Below are 21,137 nucleotides of genomic sequence, written 5' to 3'. Positions count from 1 at the left end.
TTGATAGAGTTCAAAATTGACTTCGTAGCCTCGTAGGAGATGTCCTTTTCTCTTCCCTTCAACTTCTATCTCACAGAAGAGATGTTACGAGTTTGTCTCTGCTTTATCGTTGTTTTCATGGAAAGTGCTCGACTGAGTTCAATCTATGGTCCCTCCTCGCCAAACTTTCACAAGAAACACTCGTCTAGTTGAAAACACTATCAATAATTCTCCCACTCTTTATCTCTGCCTAAACCTAAACGTAGATTCCATGAACAAAGCTTCTTTCTTAGAACTGCACGCCTGTGGAATTGTCTTCCGTTTTCCTGCTTTCCAGCTGACTACAATATGGTTGTCTTTAAGTCCAACGTAAACAAGTTCTTGATGAGCCGTTCCACTTAAGTTAACAAATTTACCGAATTTCCATTACTAACAATTACTATATTGTCCAATTGACTACTGTACACTCTTAACCCTTATCTTCGAGTGGTCTCTGGGCCTTGATAAGTAGTTATGCCTATGTAAAAAAAAAAAAATGTATTTTTGAGTGTCGCCTGCACTGAGAATTGAAGCTTCAACCTTCGGAAGACTGTAATGTACAACGGAATTTTACCAAATGTTTATACACTTGATTAATTATTATTCCTTTTTTTTTAATACCTTGTTTTTGTTTTTATTTTTGCTTTAACTCGTATAATTGTAATTGTATCGCATTATCATAAAGATTGTAACCCTGTCTGATCTTCAACGCATTTAAGAGTTTATGACTATTGAAGTATCCCCATCAACCATCAGACGATTTAAAAAAAATGACAATATATTTTTTTCATTGCAGGTAATTGTAACGAACGACTATTTTTTTTTTTTTTTTTTGCTAACTTTTAAGATATGCAATACTATCTGATAAAATCATCATCCTCGTCATCCATTTTTATGTTAATATTTTCAGATCATTTGATATAAAAACATTGCATGAATTATTCATACATCCAAGAAAAACTGGGAAAAATAAATATTTAAGTATTCCCATTTGGTTTGCTCATAAAAACATCCACTATATATATATATATATATATATATATATATATATATATATATATATATATATATATATATATATCTGTGTGTGGGGGTTGTGTGTGTATATATGTATATGTATATATATGTGTATATATATATATATATATGTATATGTGTGTGTGTGTATATATATATATATATATATATATATATATATAATAGAGAAAAATTTTATTATAGAAAATTAATTGAAATTTAAAAAAAAAAAGCATTATAAACATGTGAAGAAAGTATGCAAAATTTTTTTAATTATCCGACAAGGAGTACAAATAAACTTGAAAGACCTTATTCCGCGTAGTTTCGATGTATATTAGTGCTGAAATGATTAATCGTAATCGGGAATTGGAACTTTTGGGGATATCAGAATTAGTATTGAAGTCGGTATCGGAATTGGGGGGGGGGCAATAGCCTAATTTCCGATTTCAAAACGATTCTTTAAAAAAAATCCTTCATTTAATTTCCACTCCTGGTACTAATGATAAAATAATGAATAATAAAATCACAATCTAATAGCATAAAAATACTACATAAGTTTATTTTATTTGTGTCACAAGAAAAACCAAAAAAACATGGAAATTTGGAGTGTGGTCTGTGGGGTGCCGGGAAAACTCGTCCCGGGAAAACTCGTCTCCGGAAAACTCGTCTCTGGAAAACTCGTCTCGGGGAAAACTCGTCCCCTTTCGCTAGGTAGGAAAACTGGTCCCTTATTGAATAAATATCGATTGAAAACACATTTTATGATCGTTCTTGAAGGAGATATTGTTTTTTAAAATAAACTATAGCCCCCCCCCATAATATTTTAAAAAAATATTTTTACTTGTTTAATGTTTTTTTTTTGTGTTTTTAATAAAAGCGTTTATTATGATCATAAACGAGACCGCATTTTTTTTTTATATTAATATAAAAAGAATTTACTTATATACTGTTGTTTATAAAAGGGTAAAATCGATTTTTCTACCTCGCCGACTATGTTGTTTATTTAATTTATTTGGAATCGTTTATTTGGTAAAGAAAAAAAAAACAGAAAACAAACAAAAAACATGTCGGTCGAGTGTTACGGGAGAACGAGAAATAATGCCCGGTATATCACATCTTAGGGGGTCTTGATAATCGCTAAAAAATAGAAAATTAAAGAAATTACTGAGGGAGATTTGGTTTTAAAAAGAAAATAATAAATTTTAATATTTTTTAAAATATAATTTAGAGAGAGAGGGGGGGCATAAAACCTATATCTCCCTTCGAAAAGCAACCAACAAAAAATGAAATTAAAAAGATTCTTGATAAACGATAGCGGAGTTTTCAATAAAATTGATTAATAAATTTATTTAGTGATTACTTTCTCTCTTAATGATTGATTTTAGAATTTTGAAGTAAAAATTAAAAAAATTAAAAATGAGTTAACGAGAGACATGGCATCTCTCGCGCCAAAAAAATATTTCGCTTTTAATTTATTAGTTAATTTTTGCAAAATTTGACAGGACGACAATAAATGTTGATAATTGATAAAATCATAATTTTAAATAACGCATGAGTGCATTTGGTATGACAGAAAACAAAAACATAACAACAAAAAACTATCATAATTAAAAAACAAAACCAAAAGCGTAACGAAGAATAGAATCGCTCCCTGTTTTTTAATTTTTGGGTTTTGTTTTTTTTATTGTTTTTATGACTCCAAAAAACATCGTTAAAATAAGAACAAAAAAAAAATTTGTAATTAACTTTGTATGAACATAATAAACGCTTTAAAATAAGTTAAATCACTAAAAACTTAGCCAGTTAGGTAGAAAACGGACACTTAGAAAATCGATTTTATTTAAAAAAAAAAAAAAAAAAAAACATTAAACAAGTAAAAATATTTTTTTTTAAATATTATGGGGGGGGGGCTATAGTTTATTTTAAAAAAACAATATCTCCTTCAAGAACGATCATAAAATGTGTTTTCAATCGATATTTATTCAATAAGGGACCAGTTTTCCTACCTAGCGAAAGGGGACGAGTTTTCAGGAGACGAGTTTTCCCGAGACGAGTTTTCCCGAGACGAGTTTTCCCGAGACGAGTTTTCCCGGGACGAGTTTTCCTAAATTCGGTCTGTGGTACTCCAGCATTGACAAACCTTCCAAGACAAAAAAAAAAAAAAAAAAAAAAAAAAAACACTTAGTTTTTCAGCAATTAGTGGGCTTAAAGATTTTCTTAACTTTACAGGAGACACACTTTGGTGTCAGCTTTGCTTTGATTTTTAGTCATGTCGAATTAGAAGAGTTTACTAGTTGTAAAAACAAGTTGTAAACTTGTAACAGATGGGTGGAGAAAGGATAAAAGGATTATAAAAGAGAATTAAATGATTGTTGGTATCAATTTTATTGAAACAATTTTGGCAGTTAAGTTCCTGGTCTTTCTATTGACAAGACACAGATACACAGACTAAGCAAAAGACTAAATTTTTTAATGCTGACCCCCCCCCCCATGTAAGTATGTATTTTAAAAATTCCAATAAATCTTTGAAAGAAATTTAAAATGTGTTTTATGAATTAAAAGTATTAGGTCGGTGCAAAAACAATATCGTTTTCTCACATATGTTACTTTCATATATGACTAAGCTGGGTGCCCGGCGTTGCCCGGGTGTTTGGAGGTGTGTGTTGAGCAAAAAAATAAATAAATAAAATAAAAAGAAATGTGGTAGTAGGCAGGCAGGCTTGAACCCGTACCGTGAAAGGAAAAGAATGTGAAAAAAAAAAGTGATATCTTTGCCGTTGCGTCATCGCCAAACTGGAAGTGATGAAGGTTTAAATTAAGGCTAGCCAATCGAAAAGAGGGGATGACTTTCGAAAATATCAGCGAAAAAAACGAACCCTCCTTGTAGAAAAATTTAGCCAATTTTTCGATATTTGTCATCCAAAGGGTCGAGCTTCAAAGCGATACCGATCTCGTGAAAATCCGTCCCCTGTTGAAAGTTTTAGGCAGACATACAAACAAACATACATACAAACATACATACATACATACATACATACATACAAACAAACATACATACATACATACATACATACATACATACATACATATATTTAAACAGGCATGTAGGATTTATATAATAGATTTCTGAATTAATTCATTGATATATATAGCCATATTATATATCATTTGAAAGCACGTTTTTCTCTCTATCGAATCGTGTTATTCATTACTGTTGTCAATCTCTTCATTCATTTTTTTTGCAGGCTTTTCGACAGCATGGACAAAATTCAAATCCACACGATTTTCTTGTTCCAGTTGTTTTCTTGTTCTAGGCCGAACAGCTGCTGAGACAGCTCGTGATATAAATGATGTGTTTGGCCCAGGAACCACTAATGAATGTGTGGCACAACAACTGTAGTTCAAGAAATTTTGCAATGGTAACAAGAGCCTCAAAGAGGAAGACGATTGCGGCCGGTCAACTGTGGTTGATAATGAACATTTGAAAGCCTTAATTGAAGCCGATCCTCACAAAACTACACAAGAAGTTGCTGTTGAACGCAAGGTCGACCACTCAACAGTCGTCCGCCACTTAAAGCAAATAGGGAAATCAAAAAAGTTGGATAAATGAACGTCGCATGAATTGAATGATAATCAAAAAACATTATATTTTTGAGGTGTCTGCAACAAGAATGACCCATTTCTCAAGCGGATTGTGACGTATGATGAGAAGTGGATTCTCTTTGACAACCGGCGACATTCATTACAATGGTTGGATGCCGGAGAAGCTCCTCAACACTTCTCAAAGCCAAAATTGCACCAAAAAAGGTTATGGCGACTCTTTAGTGGTCTGCGGCCAATCTCATCCATCACAGCTTTTTGAATCCAGGCGAAATGATTACGGCGGAGAAATACTGCCGAGAAATTGATGAAATGCACCAGAAGCTCCAACGTATGTGCCAATCAGCTTCCTAGTTGTCACTGCGCCCATCCTAATCAGCTGCTGGGCGGGCACTTACAGGACAAAGGTACTACCTTGCTCTACCTATGTGTTGAGCACTGTTGAAGTAAGTATTGAAGATTTATGCATAAATTAGATCTTCGTATATTAATTTATTTGATTAAATGAAGTAGTCATATATATATATATATATATATATAAAATTGTAGGTTTAATATTCAAATTTTTTTCAGTAAAATATAGAATTTAAAAAACAAAAATTTATTATTTGAACAAGAAATATATGGCATTTAAAGAAAGAACTTGAATTGTCGTGTATTTCTTGTTCAAATAATAAATCTTTGTTTTAAAAATTCTATATTTTACTGAAAAAACTTTTAATATAAAACCTACAATTTTTACTTTGCTCTATCTTATATATTGAGCTATTTTATTTGGCTTGGATTATCTTATTTTCGGCCAACAATATTTTGTAAAACTGCGAACTACCAAGATTAATTAATCTGTGATTTAATTCATCTTATCGTTCGGGTATATATATATATATATATATATATATATATATATATTTTCAGTTTGTCTTTACATAAGCAGTAATTTGTTGCTACACAGTCATGAGCATGTTTCGGTCGTCTAGTAGTTAGTAACTAGAGACCTCTTCAGGCAACAATGCTTATTTCCAAAAGCGGAATTCTTAATGAAAAACGAAAATTAACTTTCAGCAAAAGAAGTTTTTTTTTGTTTTTTTTTTGTAAACGGGTCAGGGGGTGAAGTTTAGCTGTGCGGAAAACAGGGTTCATTGGATGCGGATTTGTTGGTTTATTTATTTATTATCCTATTTGTTTATTTACCTGTGTATTAATTCATTCATTCTCATGTTGGTGTTAGGGGATGGAGTTTGTAGGCTGAGGGGTTGAGGAGTTAGGTTCTAAAGCCAAAGCGTATACATACATATATATATATATATATATATATATATATATATATATATATATATATATATTAGCATTTCAGCCCGGCGTTGCTCGGGTGTTTGGATGTGTATGTTGAGCAAAAAAAAAAAAAAGAAGTGGTAGTAGGAAGGCAGGCTCGAACCCGTACCGCAAAGGAGGAAAAGAACGGGGTAAAACCTAACGTTTATGCTGTTACGACCACCTCCAAACCGGAAGCGACATTTTTTAAAATTAAGGCTAAACAATCTAAAGGAGAGGATAACTTTAAAAAATATCGACGAAAAAAAAGTGACCCCCTCCTCTGTAGAAAAGTGCCAAGTTGAAGGGGAAGATATTAATGTTTTTAGCCAATTTTTCTATATTTGTCGCATGAAAGGTCGAACTTTAAAACGATACTGATCTTGGTAAAATCCGTCGCCTCTATTGAAAGTTTAAGGCAGACATGCAAACAGGCATACATACATACATTTATATATTTGTAACTAAAGATTTTCGACCCAAACTGATAAAAAATCTTGCCCTATCTCTGAATACCCTTTATGTAAAATTTCAAATATTTAGACCAGAAATTGTCTGAGTAATTTGGAAGAGATCGCAGAGGTTAATTTTTTTAAACTTTGACCCCTATTATGACCCCTTAAAATTTATTGTTTTGGGCTCAAATCAAGTTATTAACTTAGATCCATGTCCAAGGAACCTATATCTAAAATTTCAAGTGCGTAGACCCAAAATTGTCGGAGAAGTTTGGTAGAGTTCTCAAAGGTCAAATCGTTGAACTTTGACCCCTTAATCGCCAAATTTCTGGCCAAAAACTAATCACATCGATTTTCCCAAATCTCAGTACCCTGTATATCAAATTTCGAGTCTGTAGACTAAAAATTGACAGAGTTATTGTGTAGGGAAATGTCCACAGGCACACACAAACACAGAGACACACACAGAGACACGTTCACTTTTATATATATATATATATATATATATATATATATATATATATATATATATATATATATTTCTCCAGTGGTGAAAAAACCGAACTAGAGTGCTCAATGTGTAGTCAGAGCAGTATATAAGAAATGTATTACTGTGAGTCCAGAATGAATTTACATATTGTTTCCGCTAGGAAGATATCCTTAAAAGATGAGGAAATATCCGACCAGCTTCGTCAAAATTCATAGATGGACTGAGTTAAAATACCAAGTAAGAATGGAAAAAAATCGTAGCAGATAAAGGGAAGTTAGACAAGAAGGGGGTGGGGGGTGGAAGGGAGAGGACTTTGGAATTTAAAGTAGTAGGAGTGTATATAATGAGAGGGGGGTTTATTATTAAATATTAATTATGTGTTTATGTTTATAGACGCTGCTGTGGTTTATAACGGCTTAAGTTTAAGTAGCAGTTAGCAGTTAATTTAACAGATCACCATGGCAACAGGTTGCAAAGTCAGTATTGGCCGGCGTGGTGTGGTGGGAGGAGGAGAAAACAGGTTACATACGGGGTTTAAAGTGATAGTGAGAGTGGTAGGTGGGGGGGAATTGAATAATATTTTTTATTTTGTATTTTTTATTTATTAATATTTTGAATTGTCGGACGCTGTAGTTGAAAGAAAGAGAGAAGGGAAAATAGGAGGATAAATTAAGGAATTATACGTTACAGGTTTATTTTGATAATATAAAAGTAGGTAAGAATATCAGTAAGTTAATCAAATAATAAATTAATAAAAATAATTAAGGAAATGTTTATGATTAGTAAATAACATACACACACACACACACACACACACAAATATACATGTACACATACACACACACATCAATGGGGGAAGAGCACAAATACATAAATATAAGCTTCTGGTCAAAAACATAATAATTAAAGAGAATTAGTGAGAAGTAAATATAAAAGAAAAAATATACACACACACACACATATATACATATATATATATACATATATACATACATATATATACATATATACATATATATATATACATATATATATACATATATACATACATATATATATACATATACATACATATATATGCATATATACATACATATATATATACATACATACATATATACATGCATGTATATATATATACATACATATATACATGCATATATATATACATACATATATACATGCATATATATATACATATATATATATACATATATACATATATATATACATACATATATACACATATATATGTACATGTACTCACACACACGCACACACACATGTATATATATATATATATATATAGATAGATAGATAGATAGAGAGACAGACAGACAAAAAGACAGATAGACAGACAGAATAGAAAAAAGTAACTACTCCAGGAGGGTACACTGATACAGTAACTTACATGAATTTAGTTGTTTTTAATGTTGGCTATTAGTAAACATGAATTAAATTTGTATTAAAAAACAATACAGATGTTAAGGAAATAGGTAAGTAACCTCAAGCGAATATAACACACACACACACACACACACACACACACACACACACACACACACACACACACACACACACACACATTTATAACATGAAAAATCAATTCCTGAGTCAGATGAGATACGATCATACAAGGAATTATATTATTAATAATAATTTATGTAATTGTAGAATAAAGAAGTTTTACAGCTAATCTTGCACACAAACAACAGTAAATAATATCAATAATGAATGAAATGTATACACAAAATAATTTGAAGTGGAGGTGTAATCATCACACGATGACGTCCAAGAATGAAAAATCCGAAAACAATACAACATTGTCTAAATATATAAAAGAATAAACAAATATTAACTCTAATATCAATTGGAAAATCTTAAAGTTATCTCCGTTTGGCAACAAAATGATAAAAACTAAATTATGTTTAGAGGGGAAAAAGAGCCTTCTACTCTAAAAGGTTTTTGGCTTAAATTGCTAGACTTTAGAATTCCCTTCCAGTATTCTGCTTCCTTAACTCTACTAACATGCGGAAATTTAAATGTAATGTAAGCAGACATCTTACTGCTCAACTACCTGCTTAGAATGTCCCTGTAGGTATGGTCCCTAATTCACATTAGCCCTTTATGTTTCAGTGGTAGTTTACTTTGTTTGGGGTGAATATGAGTAAAAAAAATCTGATAAAACAGTTGAAATTCTGTTGGAATTTCAACTGTGAACGAACTTTACAAGGTCAACATGAAAGTCGTAAATATACAAGACATTATTGGCTACATTATGGGCTAAGTAGCAACTCTGTCATCAACAGAACGAAAGTTATTGCAAAAAGTGTGACTTTCATCTTTTTTGTGACCTTGACCTAGATATGCCCCAAAATAAATAAGTTCTAAGTTGGATATTTTGACCAAATTTGATGATGATTGGTTAAGCGATGTGGATGCTCGACTGTACACAAACAAGAAAACAAACAAATCATAGTGACTAACCAATGAACAAATTTGACTTAAACATAATATCCTTGATGGGAGTAATAAACAGACATCTAGCCGCACTGATGAGTTGTGATACAACGAAACAGTACTGTATGGGGATGACAATATATATATATATATATAATCTTTATTTTTTTACCTTTAGTGAATATAGAACATTACAGTTTGTTTCGGCAGACGTGGACGAAATTGTCTGACCTGCTTCATCAGATATTCTGTATTCATACAGAATATCTGACAAAGCAGGTTGGACAATTTCTTCTGTTTGCCGAAATAAACTGTAATATTCTGTATTCACTAAAGGTCAAAAAATAAACATTACATTTAGCTCTACTTCAGTATTGAGCACTTTTTGATCCATTTTTTGACCAGGCTACATTGGATTTTACCTTGGGCTATACACACACACACGTATGCATCAAAAATGAAATGGGTTAATAAATAACATATTATGTCATGTGACAGTGAAACATGATGCGTCCGAATAAAGGTTTCTGATAAAAATTGTAGTATTTCTATATCAACTTTCTTTTTGGTAAAAGTATTTCTCAAACTCTCTTCACCCATTGGAGGTTTATTCATAGTCAATCTACTCTCCTTTTCAATGATTTCAAAGTCTGAAAATTAATATTACTGACTACTGAAAAGTAGTGATGATTAGTTTTGATTTTTTTATTATCATCCTCAAACTGTGCAGAAAGCATATTAAAGTTCTTCCAATCGCAAATCAGATAAACAATAGAACTTTGAACCCAACTGACCTCCATTTCTATTGACACATGAAAAGAAATAATTGTGAAGAAATTTTTTTTTTCAAATTTTTGATTGATATCACAAGAAATTTTTTGATTATCACAATAAAGCAATGTTAAAGGGTCTTATTTACAAACATATATATATATATATATATATAGTAAGTTATGAAAATATATATTGCAATTAAGCTACACAGAATATCCCACGTTTCATTCTCATGAGAATTCATCAAGGCTACGAATTCTCACGAGAATGAAACACGGAATATTCTGTGTAGCTTAACTGCCATATATATTTTTTCATAACTTACTACCTAGCTCTCCCTATGTATTGAGGTACAATAGTAAATACTGAAAATTTACGCATACAATTATATCTTCATATATTAATTTATGTGATTAAATGAAGTAATCATACACACACGCACACATTATATATATATATATATATATATATATATAATTGGGAGATGCCCGTTGACCGCAGCAAGCCAACTGGGGGTGACGGAAATGAGCTTTTGTTAGGCCACATTTTCTAGGCCCCTCTCCTTGTGGAGCAAGCAGTGCTGTCGCTAGATAAGGCTGCTTGATCATTCAGGGTGCTGCCGAGTGATTTTGTCGTCTCCAGAGTCAACATCAGGTGACCAATATCCTGAACCGCCTGTATGCAGGATTTGGAATTGCGGCTTCCATTGATCATCTTCCACATGCCATTTTCGCCCCTTTCCCATCGCTACAGGACTTGGTAAAGTTGATGGCAAGTGGACGTGGACGTGTCCTTCAGGCCTGTGGAGTGGATTTTTATGGTGAAGTGCATATACAAAAACAAGGGCAAAATGTCAGTCTGCTCTAACTACTGAGGGATCACCCTGCTCTCCCTCGCAGATAAAATCCTTGTCCGTTTGCTCCTAAACAGACTGATACTTTCCATCACAGAAGATCACCTCAATGTGGTTTTAGAGCAAACAGGGGTACCACGGACATGGCCTTCATCCTCAAACAACTGCAAGAGAAGTGTCATGAACAAAATAGGGGACTCTACATAACTTTTGTGGATCTGACCAAGGTATTTGATACAGTGAGCCAGAAGGGGCTTTAACTGATTTTGGAGTGCCTCGGCTGCCCCCCAAAGCTCCTCAACATGATAGTTCAGTTGCATGAGAATCAGAGTGGTCAGGTCAGAGTAAATAACAACCTCTCAGAACCCTTCCTCATCGTCAATGGCATAAAACCGGGATGCATTCTGGCACCAACTCTGTTCAGCATCTTTTTTTTTCTTTTTTTTTTTTTTTATTCAATTTTCACCCCAAACAAGGCACAGTGCCACTTTGAAGTAGGGGGCTACTATTAGGGAATTAATTTGCGGGGTCATTATGAAGGGAGAAGAGTAGAAAGATGTTTGTTAACATTACACTTGAACTTCTGCATATCATTGCAGTTGGGAAAGCAGAATCCCGGAAGGGAGTTCCAAAGACCCGCAGTTCTGGGGAAGAAACTATTGGAGTAAAAGGCTTTCTTGCACCTAGGGATCTCTACTGTAAAGGGATGAGACTTAGTAGCTTGTCGGGTTTGCCGGGGGTAGTTACGTCGGGGAGGTACAAGTGTTTGCAGTTCGTCAGAGCATTCACCATTAAAGTATTTGTAGAACAGGCAGAGGGATGCAACATCTCGTCGATGGGACAGAGGTTGAAGCCTAGATGACAGTTCAGGACCTATCAGGTTGGCGACTCTTTTTTGAACCCTGTCCAGGAGCGAGAGACAAGCAGCAGATGCACCAGCCCAGATGTGACAACAGTACTCCATACATGGGCGAATTGTTGCCTTATAGAGGTATAGGATACTGGCAGGCGTAAGTAGTTTTCTAGCACGGTAGAGGGAGCCAACCTTCCTTGCAGCAGCCTTGGCAATGCTCTCAATGTATCTATTCCAGTTCATATTCCCTGTAAACGTTAGGCCGAGGAGTTTAAAAGAAGTACTTTCAGGCAATGTGTTCTTGGCCATTGCTATTGGTGGTAGAGAAGGTTTCTTGTAGTTATTGAAGGAAACAAGCTTAGTCTTAGCAGCATTGAATGAGACCAACCATTTTTGTCCCCATTCCACTACGGATTGGAGGTCATCCTCTAGTGTTTCTGCCATTTTCTTGGATATGTGTTCATTTGTTTTCCCCTCATATCTGTTATAGAGAGTGGTGTCATCGGCAAATATACCCATCTCCGAAACAATATTATCAGGGAGGTCGTTTATGAATATCAGGAACAATAGTGGTCCAAGGATAGACCCCTGAGGCACTCCCGCATTTATGTCATGTTGTTTGGATGTACGTCCGTCGAGGACAACTTTGATTTTTCTATTACTTAAGAAGGATTTAATTACGTTATGAATTCTTCCAGTGATTCCATATGATCTAATTTTCCTTAGAAGACCATCGTGCCATATCCTGTCAAAAGCCTTAGATATATCAAGGGCCACCGCTCTACCCTCCCCTGTTTTATCCAATGAACGGTATATACGTTCAGAAACTACAGTTAAGATATCTGCTGTTGAACGGGCTTGCCTGAATCCATATTGTTTGTCAGTCAGGAGTTTAGCAGCTGTTAGGTGCTGGACTAGGACTTGATTAACTAAGGACTCAAATATTTTGGCGAAAAGCGGGAGGAGGCTAATGGGGCGATAATTAAGTGGGTCAGTTCTTTCACCAGAATTCTTGAAGACTGGTACCACAGAGGCGGTTTTCCAGCAGTCGGGAAAACAAGATTCGTTAAGGCATTTATTGTAAAGTTTGGACAGAACTGGAGCAACCTCGGCAGAGCATTTTTTTAATAGCACAGCCGGGATGAGATCTGGTCTACATGCTTTAGAGGTGTCTAGGTTTTTTATAATAGCATGTACCTGAGAAGGGGTGATTTTCAAATCGTCAAGTGTGGCGTCTGTTCGCAGAGGAAAATCAGGGAGTGAGTGGTGTACCGAGTTCAGTGTGGAGTTTGAGGCAAACCGACTGGCAAGCAGATTAGCCTTGTCAGTTGCCGTGCAAGCAACCTCATGGTTGTTTGTTAGTGGGGGAATAATTGACTGTCCATTATTAACTACGCTGTTGTAGATTTTCCAAAAATCCCGGGTTCCTAATTTCTGTGCTTCGATGCGCTTTCTGGTGGTTTCAGAGTAATCTGACTTAGCTGTGTCTATCACTCTCTTACAATTATTTCTAGCTTCTATAAACTTCTGTTTATTTGAGCTGGACTTATGTCGGTTGAATCTGCGGAACGCATGCTGCCTTTGACAAATGGCAGCTGCACAAGCAGAAGTAAACCATTGGGGGGAGTGGGGCTTGCTATAGTATTTCCGTGCGGGAACATGTGCTTCAATAGCAGTTTTGAACCATTCAGTTGTCTCATTTGCACACTGTTCCGCTGGAAGAGTAAAGATATTTTGCCATGGGGCATCTCTGATGAGCTCCCTGATGGCTTCCCAATCAGCCTTTTTGTAATACCTCGTTGTTTTGAGTAGTGGGTCTTCAGTTTTAGGGCGAGAATTTAGGCTGATTTCTACCATTATCACAGCGTGATCAGCATTCCCGAGTGGGCTATGGGCATTTGTTGTACAGTCATTGGGAACCGTTGTCAGGAAGAGATCTAGAAGTGAGGCATGTTGATCGTGCTGGTCTGGGAAACGTGTCGGAAATGTAACCAATTGAGATAGGGAATGAGATATAGAGAAGCTATATGTGGCGCTACCAGCTACGTCTGTGTGATTAGAGAATCCTAGCCAGTTACTGTGGTGGACATTGAAGTCACCAAATACATGTATTTGTGCGCTAGTATCGAGGGAGAGTGCTATATCTATGCTGTCTGAGACTTTGTTTATTAGGGTACAGTCTTGGTTTGAAGGAGAGCGGTAGAGAAAATACAAGTAGCTAATATTGTGTTGCATATTTAGTCTGAAGCACATAAAGGCCTGGCCCTCTGATTCTAGTTTTATTTCTCTAGTTAGGGGGAGGGTGTTTCGAATATAGACTCCAAGTCCATGCATATGTCTGTCCGAGTCCTTACGGTAGAGTGGGAGATAACCAGGCATGTTAAAGTGGTTAGAGGGAATGGAGGAGTGAAGGTTAGTTTCACTTAATGCTAAGATATCCGGGGTGTTTACAAGGAGAAATGACTCAACATCATCTAAGTTAGTTCTAAGCCCGCGGATATTAGTAAATGCAAGCCTCAAGGGAGGAGGCAGGTTGGTTTTCTTTGAGTTTGATCCTGGTTTAAACGTAACTTTTGCTTGAGCTGTCATTTCATTTTATTTTATTTAAAAGTTTCAGTTAGGGTGGATGAGTGAGGGGGTGCTGGACAAGTAGTTGTGCAGAATACCAGACATGCAATACAAGTAGACAATCAGCTGTCCTCACCCTCAGGATTGTGGCCTCAGGAAAGCCCACCGGGGATGAGTGCAGGGTCCCTTTCCATGCGCGACAGGGCACTACAAACATCCCGATATTTTACAACTGTTGATGGAGCAGCCGCTCTAAGCGCTACCAAAGAGTTAGGGCTCCTGTACTATCAGTCGGAAACAGCAGCCAGGAACTGTCAATCCGGTACCCTCAATCCATTAGGCAAAGCCAGCCCAGTCCAACTGCACCGACATATATGGCACTGAAGCACCCCACTGTGTCCAGTTTAGGGGGATGGGATGTGGCGGGAGTGGGGAAAAGCGGCGTTCATTGCCCTAGTCAGGAAACAAGGTCAACCACTGGGTGATTCAGACGAGTCCCTGTGATAGTACCTCTACGCCTGGCCAATAGGCAAAGAAGGAGTATGAAAGCCGGGCGATAGACAGAGACTATCTCCTCCTTAAGCAGTTTAGGTTTGCCAACCGGTGATTTGTTTGAGTCACCAGCTCTAGGAAGGTTGTCGTCCAGGACTGAAGAGACCTCCCTCCCCTAGGTTTAGTTTCAGAGTTTTCCTTCTCCTAGATGGATGGCCTGGGAAGACCTACGGGTCCATCAGCTCCGAGGGGGTTCGCCCCGCGCCTGGGTCCTAATCCAGGTATTTCTGCGACCCCGCATGGGTAGTTAATATTTATTGGTTATTTAGGTTAATATCTCCTGGAAAAATCGGGCATTTAGGTTAGCTTCTACAGAAGATTTTCACTCCTCAAGTGTGGTTTAAAAAGGGCATTATTATGCTGTCCATTTTCATTTTTACTGAGAGAGGGTATAGGTAAAAATTCATGCAGTGGAGGCAGCTAAATTTGCTACAGTATTGGATCGAGAGAGACGAGTTAATGTATGGTTAGATATAGTTTTGTAAGTTTAGCAATGTATGGTTAGATATGGTTTAGTAGGTTTAGGAATGTATGGTTAGATATGGTTTAGTAGGCTTAGGATTAGGATAAAGTGTTAGAGTATGATCTACTTTCTATTAGAAATTCTGATTTGGTGCCCAAACCGGACATTTAGTAAGACTGAAAGATTAGATATGCTCAGTATAGAGACAAGAGAACATTTGATATGGAGTACAGTTATACCTGATAGATATAGGTTATTGCATATTCTGTAAGTATAGTTAAAGTATAGATGGATGGATAAGTAGTATTGCATATGAATGCATGGAATTTTAGACAATTTGAGTAAGTTGCCTTTAGACTACAACGAAGGAGAATGACTTCGCCTTTCTCTTTATATCCGGAAGTTTTTATTTCAATGAGTACCGGTTTAGTTTGTGTAATAATTATTGCAATACTATCTCTTAATAAAGAGATATTAATGGTTACTGTTCATTATAGATTACTTTAAGTCAATGTATTGGACTATGGCTAGTAAGTATTTACTTAGAAGCTTGGATTATGGGTTGGGAGTTATAATCAGGAGCATGCCTAGGAAATTTTAGGTGTTAATGGGTATCGATTTACGAGTTTGTTAGGGTCAAGGGCGGAGAGCAAGGACCCATCTAAGTTACGTGAGACGGATTTGGTTTAGTGTCAACTTAGGAAATAGAGCAGTTTTGATTTGTTAGTGATCAGGAGAAAGAGAATGTAAGTAAAAAATAATAAGGTTTGTCATGCAAAACAGACAAGGCAGTCATCTTGGAGGTAAAGTATCTATAGGAGGTACTTACTTAGTATACAAGCAGCAGTATTTTGTAGTTTTGAGAGGAATTTAAGGTACAATAGTTTCATGGCTTATTGCACAAGTCCCTAGTCAAGGTGAGGGACGATGTACTTCTAATATTGAAACTGGGTTTATCTAATTTTAAAAGTAGTTGACTAGAGTGTTATTAGGTGTTCTACTTAGCTTAGGGATAGAATAAAGATTTAAGGTAATATTCAGGGTGATATAAGCAATTTCATGAGGATTAGATATATGATCACTGGATGTTGAACTGCTCAGGAGGATTCTTGTATCAATTAAGAAGGATGTCTTGGTGATATAAGATTTGAGAAATTAAGAGTCTAGGGATACAGAGAGTTTTGAGCTGATGAGGATTCAGTATAGGCGATTGTATATAGGTAACAAAGGTGGTTGAGTTTAGTACGCACGTATTGTACATATTAAGTATATTGCTTCAGTTCAATCCTCCAACGCAAAGGAAAATCCGTTTGTATTTCGGTTTGCAATTTTGTCAAGAGAGGAAATTTAAAAAACAGCTTATCTAATTGTTGATGATATCAGTTTATAGACAATAGTACAGACTGATAAATTGTTGTGTAAGGCATAAGAGCCCCTCATCTTTAGATGAGATGATGGATCACGAGCATAAGTTCGGAGCAGGGATCCGGAAAGGAAATGGCAGTGTACAAGGAAGGGGGTGAGGGTCACTGATGTTTATTAACTTTTTATTTTTATTTATTTTTTTTTAAGAAAAAAAAAAAAAAAAAATTACCTTTCGATGGCTGATTATATTAAGTATCGTACTTATATAAAGTTTTCATGTCCTCTAAATAAATTTGCATAATTTCTTTTTTTACCGAGTTTGTCTTTACTATAGCATTGACTTATTAATTAAGTGACATGGCATTGTAAACTGCGAAATAGTGTATTTTAGTGGAGAAAAGTTATCGGTTACAATATGCCTGCAAATGGAAAGAATATTAGCTTTAAATTATATGCGAAACAGTTAGGAATTTTACTTAGCTTTGGTTTTTTTTCTTGGATACTCGAGGCTAAAAAGCATGGTGGTCGTTTCTCGTGGCCTCGTACGGTCAAATGGCACTTGTGGTACCAAGATGCTATCTAATTAGGGAGACGGTGTGGGCTGATTTAGAGGGAGGGGGGGGGTCACTTAGTGAAAAATTTTCCATTTGGCGGCGCGACATATTTCTTTGCATGTGTATCGTTTTTAGAGGTATTGATGTTAACAATTGAATACGCGTTTCAAACAAATATGATGGAAATAAAATATTAACAGATATAACGTAAAAATAATAGCATATATAACGTACAAGGTGAAAAGCGGAAAAAACTGAAAAGGAAATGTGCAGTTGATAAGTACAGCTTCAGGAAAGAATTTAAGTAATATTCACCGTAAGGATTCGTTGAAATAAGTTTTAACCGTCGTGAAGGAAAACCATGAATAAATTGAGAATCGTAGAGTTTTAGGTTTAATTCAATAAATCTAATTATTTATGGGGTTTTTTTTTTAATATATGCAATAATTGAACGTGCAATAAGTCTGGATTTATAACACGGTGGAAATGATTTTGAAATAAAGTTTTCATGTCCTCTAAATAAATTTGCATAATTTCTTTTTTTCTTCAGTATGATGCTCAAGCAGGCAACCGGAGATCTTGACAATGACGATGCTGCCTACATTTGCTATCGCCTCAATGGCAGTCTGTTCAACCTCAAAAGGCTGCAAGCTGACACAAAGACTTTTGAGCAACTGATCCAAGACCTCCTCTTTGCCGATGACGCTGCCCTTGTTGCCCACACCGAAACAGCCTTGCTGTGCCTCACATCCTGCTTTGCAGAAGCTGCCCAGCTCTTCGGACTCGAGGTCAGCTTGAAAAAGACGGAAGTTCTCCACCAACCATCTCCGGGGTAGAGTACTGCCCTACCCACATCACCATTGGCGAGACTAAGCTGAAGACCGTTCACCAATTGACCTACCTGGGGTGTACCATCACATCAGATGCCAAACTCAACAGCGAAATAGACAACAGACTGGCCAAAGCAAACAGTGCTTTTAGCAGATTGTACAACAAAAACACTTAACACAACAGACACTTAAAAAATTGTACAAAAATCAGTGAGTACAGAGCTGTAGTATTCTCCACCTTCCTGTACGACTCTGAGTTCTAGACAATTTACCGCCACCAATTACGACTCCTCGAGCGTTTTCATCAGCGCTGTCTCCACACCATTCTCAACGTCCACTGGAGTGACTATGTCCTAATGTTGAAGTCATCGAGCAGGTGCAAATCACCAGCATTGAGGCCATGCTGCTGAAGTCACAGCTACGCTGAGTCGGGCACATCTCCAGAATGGACGATCATCGCCTGCCCAAGATAGTCCTATATGACGAACTCTCTACTGGTTGTCGTGACAAGGGGGCATCGAAGAAAAGATATAAAGACTCTCTGAAGAAGTCCCTCAGTGACTGCCACATTGACCACCTCTAGTGGTCTGCTCTCGCTGCTGACCATGTTACCTGGCGACATACTGTCCACAAGGCTGTCACCCCTTTTGAGATCTCCCACACAGAGAATCTGCGGGAGAAGCACTGCAGAAGGAAGATTCGGGAAGCCTCAACAGCCACACCTGACGTGACTTGACTGCAGTTGCTGTGGCCAAACATGCTTGTTCTGCATTGGGTTCGTCAGCCACAAGCATGCCTGCAGTCGATGTGGAAAACCCCCTTCATAGAATCTTCATTTTCAAAGTACTGTCAAGAGAATATATATATATGAATAATCTAAATAATATGAATTATCAATCCTCATCTCAAAAGTTCAAAAACATGTATTGACTATTATGTTTTGGAAGTTTTAAGATGAGCATTGATAAATAGTATGATTTTATTTAAGCAAAAAATACAAAAAGGAACACACTTCTCTTTGTGGAATGACATCAAAGTAATTGACAGGGATGCAAGATGGAGAGTCAGGCGACTCAAAGAGGCAACATGTATGCTAAAAAAAGAAAAATTACTAAGCAGACCAAGCTTAGAAATTAATAGCATTTGGGGACCTCTAATTGTTGGAAAAACAAGAATTGTACACCCTTAAAATTTCGGCCATGGAAGAGAGATAATTCCTTGTCGATCTTTATTAGAGTTACTTCCCTTTGTTCCACCAATTTTTTTTTCACACATACAAAACCATGGCCATAAATCAGAGAACAACTCCAAGAATACGAAAATATCTACAGAACCAGTAACTTTTCTCCTTTCTTTTCCAAGACAACAACCAACATGCCTGACAACGGTCGAAGGCTACACCAACTGAAACGCTCAAGATGAGAACAATAGTGTGATCAAAACAAGTAATATAAAAAAGTTTTTTGTTTGTTTTTTAAATAAAAGCATGAAGCCTGAATCATTTTTTGGGAGAAGGAGGGCGGTTTAATGGTCATCCAATTTTGTCAAAACCTGTTGAGCTTGTCTTACACAAAACACCCTCACCAAAATACTACAATCACTCTGTGACTTGATCCTGCTGATCTCTAATTTGTTTTCAAAGAATCTTATTTATAAAATAAAATCATCGTAAAGAGTGGGACAATATTTACAGATATTCACAAAAGGTATATTGTTCTCATTCAGTCAGCCATGACCGGGTAGAAGTGCTATTTCACTTTTAGTTATTATCACTAATAGTAAGGATTGAAACTTCATCATCATTCTAATTATGCTATGTTAGTTCTTCAGTTTAATGTCCATTTTACATAGCTGGCATGTGCTGGACGGCTTTTGGAAATCGATTTCCAACCAACCTATCTCTGAACAGGTTTTTATTTATCCTTCTTTTTCTCATATCCTTTCTAATCACTTTCTCCAAATTTTTTTCAATATTCCCTTGCTATTTTGAGTGTATTACAGCAACTAATACGATATATAGCACAATCACGTTGACACACCGGTTCTTGTCAGATCACTGAAGTTAAGCAATGTTGAGCCTGGCTAGTACCAGATGGGTAACTATTTGGGAATTCTAGGCACTGTATGTGTTCTCTGCTTACCTCGGCATTATTTCTAATTGTCTTGAACCTATACTTGCTACAACGCTGACTCAGAAGAGGTATGGTTGAAGATTGTGCAACTTTTGCGACAAAATTCCATGCGCAAACACCCTTACAGTGGGTATCCATAGTCTTTCAAGAATGAAGGAAGCTACCATGTACAGTGACTAATCAAAGAACTCTCATCTATTCTTACAATGTAACCATACCAAGGAAGTCTCCTGTTCAGTACGCATCCCCCTATACTGCACAGATTTAATCTTCCTCTGAGATGATCAATCTTAGCTGGTTTTTAAGACTCACATTACACATTTATTGTATCATTCTCATGCCATTTCAATCCATGCAATGCATATCCTCAACCCTTACTGGTCAGGTTTCACTTCAATACGTTACTTTACTTCATACATATGCCTGATAGACTTTCTTTAAATGGGTCATAGTAAAATGGTTAATAATGAGGGACGTATCTTGAACTTACTCTATCCACTCTTAACTTTTGCAATTACAGTAACACCACCTCCTCCTTATGCTGCAATAGTAGCACCAAAGTAACAAAACTTCTCTCGATAGATTCGCCATCCAAATATATTTCCTCAACAACTGAGTTCTCATCTGGCTCCATTTTCCTATACATCTTACACACAAATTCCAAGAATCACAAAAAAAAAATCAAGTTGCACCCGACCCCCTTTCCACAAATTGAGCAGAGGAACATTATTTTTTCTGAGACTTTTCCGATACTGCAACCATTGATCGTCACTTTGATTTTGGGAACATTCATTCTTAGATCACTGCCAATGCAATCCTTTAGCTGTATAAGTGCCAAGTAC

General features: G+C 36.1%; 1 long non-coding RNA gene across 1 annotated transcript in view; it reads left to right on the top strand.

Annotated features, from left to right (window-relative positions):
- The window catches only part of LOC145277631 (uncharacterized), a 41,454-nt gene extending 21,793 nt beyond the window's left edge, over window positions 1–19,661 (top strand). The window contains exon 2 of the long non-coding RNA XR_013868185.1: window positions 17,884–19,661. This is a non-coding gene — a long non-coding RNA (uncharacterized LOC145277631). The remainder of the gene's footprint in view (window positions 1–17,883) is intronic.
- Window positions 19,662–21,137: the final 1,476 nt, after the last annotated feature.

The sequence above is a fragment of the Euprymna scolopes genome, chromosome 6 (assembly GCF_053919585.1).
Source record: "Euprymna scolopes isolate OS-2025 chromosome 6, ASM5391958v1, whole genome shotgun sequence".
Lineage (NCBI taxonomy): Eukaryota > Metazoa > Mollusca > Cephalopoda > Sepiida > Sepiolidae > Euprymna > Euprymna scolopes.
The sequence above is the reverse complement of the archived record's forward strand: the minus strand, read 5'-3'. Positions and strand labels throughout refer to the sequence as shown.